Source organism: Oreochromis aureus, linkage group 9, assembly GCF_013358895.1.
Source record: "Oreochromis aureus strain Israel breed Guangdong linkage group 9, ZZ_aureus, whole genome shotgun sequence".
Lineage (NCBI taxonomy): Eukaryota > Metazoa > Chordata > Actinopteri > Cichliformes > Cichlidae > Oreochromis > Oreochromis aureus.
Window position 1 is genome coordinate 33,512,505 of NC_052950.1, and position 4,167 is coordinate 33,516,671.

Sequence of the window (4,167 nt, forward strand, 5' to 3'; positions counted from 1 at the left end):
AGATTTTTATGTTACGGTGACTACATTTTGTAAGTTACAAATATAGTTCGCCAAGACAGCATAACGGTTTCTAAACAACTGCGCATTAATACCACAATGTTGTATTTTCATGTGTCAAGTTCGCAACGCGCATTAATCCCAAAGGCTGAAAAGCCAGCAGCGATGAGTGCTCCGCCTCCGCGCTGACTAGCGTTGACACAGAAAATGACTCTCAGGGGTTATTGATGGAGGAGCTCCTTAAAAGTTGATGGAAGAAGGCATTGATGTGTCAGACGACGAGGCGCAAAGGTTTAGAGGTAAGTCGGGTGTGATTTTGTGTTTTATAAAAATTACAACGTGTAATTTTACAGTAGAGTTAGCAAAAGTCCGAAGAGCTAGATTTAACATGGGTGAAAGCTAGCAGTTAGCTAAGTTTTAAACAAAGAAAGATACAAATGTGGACTATTTAGACTGTTGGTGGAATGTTCAACGTCTGTCTGCCCGCCGTATTCGAGTGTTTTATCAATAAATAGTGACTAACCGTGTACAACAATGTAGAAAAATCAATAATTTCTCAAAACGTGCTAGTATGTAAATATAGCTATTAACAAAATCGTTTTCTAAGCAAAATTTATCGCATCTAACTTGTTTCCCGCTCAAAGGGATTTTAAACAATGGAAGGTACACATTTGTACCATTCCACCTACTTAGTGGGATTTTCGAATATGAGAGCTGTAAGCTCTGCGCAGGGACACTGTCTGCAAACACCTGTGATGCCAGCTAGCTGCTCGATCAGGGATCGATTTATAATTTCAAATAAACCAAAATCAAGGAGGCAAATTGTGGGCAGCAAAAACAGACAAGATAGCCTAGGATTCTATTCTATCCACAACTCGGGTTATTGTTTTGGTTGCAATGAATAATGCCTACAGCCAACAGGCAATCGGCGCAAGGATTCCCCCAAAAGAAATTTGAAAATGGTTTTATTTTTATTTCATACTGTACTTTATATTTCAGATAACGATGTACAACATTGAAGGTACAGTTGAAGGTCCAGTGTCCCAAGCAAACCAGAGGTAGGTTGTGATAAATGTCTAAATTTGCATATGCATTTAAGTGCTTGCAAAATGGCTAGTTAATGCTGTTTTCCTACTGTATTGCAGTTCTATACCTTCTTGCCTGCAGTTATTTCCATTCCAAAATTCCCACAAGATGTCCAGAGTCGCTTGGATCTCAAAGAACCAGTCCAGAAAGAACAGAAGTACCGAAACAAAATAATTGGGACTCTTTATGAAATGCTGTCACAGTACACAATGTAAGGGTTCCTTTCTGAATAATTACATTAATTTCTTAATATTAATATTGCTGTTGTACGAGAGGCAGAGAACAAATGGTTAGCCCATCTGCCTCCCAATCTGGAGACCAGCGTTCGAGTCTGGCGTGACACACGGTTCCAATGAACTGGCAATAGTGGTAAAACCATACATCCTGTGTCTCCAGACCTTGTCTGGACTATGATATCCAAAGTGTTCATTTTCGAATTTGCTCAAGAGTAAATTAATAATTCAGGACTGCAGTCAATTAATTAATGAAGTTTGGGAGAGGTGTGGCTGTTTGTCCGCGCCCATTTTTAAAAAATTAAAATCAACTTTAGCTACATTGATTTGACATTGGTCTATAACATACTATTTACGGTAATAACAATATGAGTAGAAGAATTGAAGAACAGAAAAGCCCCAGAAAAGGATAAGAGTAATCAGTGTACTGTGTGTTGTTTTTCTTATGTTTGAAACAGGTACCCAACCCACTCAGACTACATCCAGGTCATCAAAGCCCTGATTGCTTGTGAAGTATCCTTTCTTAAGAGATGTACACGGAAATGGTTATGTGAGTACCTCTCCTTTTTGTTTCTTTTATAGATTATATTAATATAAAGTAAGCATAATTAACTACTTATATACATTTGAAACAACTAGGACACCTGGCACAGCCAACTCAAGAGAAAGTTCAAAGCAGAACGGGCTCCCCTAATCAGCAACGAAGAAGTGAACCGGGTTAAAGAAAAGTTTGGGACGCACGCAGAAACATCGGACCACAGAGGAATCCAGCAGCTCCTGTCTGAAGAGACTGAAGCCCTCTCTCGTAAATCCTCACACCCTCAGCCTCTAAGAGCTAAGGTAACATATGTAGTCTTATTATGTTCACTGTAAAGCTAAAAGTAAACATTAATTGAAAGAAACATGTTAACAGATAACATTAACATAGAAAAAGGAACTTCACAGTTGATTTAACAAAAGTCAGCTCAACTTGCAATTCCTATTCAACATTTTTGCATTTTTTTCAAAGCATTTGGTGCACAAATTACTGCATTTCGAGTAACATTAACTTATCAGATTTTACTTATGATAATACTGATATCTGCTTTGACAAAGGATTCGTTCTTTTGTGGGGAAGATGCAGCCTCCGTTGATGCTCATATCAAGGTGCTAAATGATCAGCACAGGACGCTACATCCTGACACAGCACTGGTGAAAGACCGCATGACAAAAACCTTTGCATGGAGACGTCAAGAGGTAGCTGAAGGAATGTGTACTGTGGACCTATTAAAGAGATATCCATTCCTGGGGACATCTGCAGGGGTAAGAATTGTTAAGATGATTGGGCAAACAGCTAATGATTTTTTTTTGTCTGTAAATCTGATTATTATTTTCTGTACTAACTGATTAATCAATCTGTTTATTATCTTTAGAATTTTTGTTCAAGGGTTAAAGCACTTTACATTTATCTCCAGTCTGTGTCTTTAAACATGTCAAAAGTTTAAATCCTCAATGTAAAATGTCATTCTTTGTGTCTATTCTGCTCTTTTCATTTCCAGTTGTGTGATGAGGTTGATTTAATGCATCCCTGCCAAGACAACATCTGTTGCCGCTTTAGCGAGAACTTCACTGCTGTTCTTCAAAATGTTCTTCAAATGACCAAGGATTTGCCACTGAAGAAGGTCTACATGGAGGCAAGAGAGAATGCACTGGCTGAAGACATTACAGGTACTAATTTGACCTCATACAAATAGTAAATTTTGTGACAATTCATTTGCGCTCTCTTCCAAAGATAATTGATGTACCATAGTGCCATGTCAAGAGCATGTTAATGGGAATTTGCATGCTATCAAAATCTAATGAAGTGCATTTGCATCTGTATGACCTAGGAATTGACTTCAAGGGGCACTTCTCCTCTTGCCATCCATCTTCAAGGAGAAGATAGAAGATTTCATCATCCTTGAGAGGTAAATGCATGATGCAATGCATAGCCTTTGGCCACAAGTTTCATTCTCGGTGTTTTGTTGGCATGGAGCTGAATTCAGCTGCGGTTCAGCATCACAGCTAAGCTAATGTAGGGGAAACACTGCTGTTAATCCACAGACTTACAGAATGCTCTGAAATGAACAAAAGTTTTACAGATGTGCATTTTCAGGATAAAGTGCTTCAGCGTGTGTCTGCTATATCTGTCAGCAGTGTCAAATATGAACTTGAGGATGTTTTTGTAGTTGGCCATGTACACACTGAAGCCATACCTATATTCTTTAAAATCAAGTATATTTTGAATGTTGATACTTGTTGGGTATTGTGTGGGAAACTGTTACTTCCTTGCACTTATGAATGTCATTTCCATGCTTACCAAGTGGCAGTTGACAACGACTGGATCCTGTTCAATCCAGGAAATGAATTAGACTTTCAAGCTCTAGACACCTATTTAGTTGATGATAGGCTGTTTGTGTCCTTGAGGTATTCTGTGTGACGTTGCAAGCACATTTTCCACTTTGTCTATATATATGACATATATATATTCTGGCTTGTTGAAGTAGAGCAAAACATTTGTGTGGACAGTTTTTAAATACATGCCATCTCTGTGATCCGTCAAAAACATTGTGTTCAGGTGTTTAATGTCTTTATGTGATTGTTTACTTTTTTTAAATGAATGTATTTTTCTTGACATGTCCTATGGCAATATACGAATGTAATCAAGGATGTATTCCTGTGGTTGTTTAAATGCTTTGATGTGATTCTATTATCGAAAATAAATGGTTAAATAACCAAATATTTTGGACTATTGGGGTACATTTTGTCTCTTTAGGTGCGAAATAGGTTGTCGCTGGGGGTACCCTCATAGGTACCCTATTGTACCCTTTTC

The 4,167-nt window shown here is 38.0% G+C and overlaps 1 long non-coding RNA gene across 1 annotated transcript; it reads left to right on the plus strand.

The window, feature by feature from the left end:
• Positions 1-248: 248 nt before the first annotated feature.
• On the plus strand, positions 249-1,819 carry LOC120442030. Its single transcript, XR_005614478.1, has 4 exons — positions 249-296; positions 997-1,055; positions 1,143-1,294; positions 1,775-1,819. It is a non-coding gene; the product is annotated as an uncharacterized LOC120442030 (long non-coding RNA).
• Positions 1,820-4,167: the final 2,348 nt, after the last annotated feature.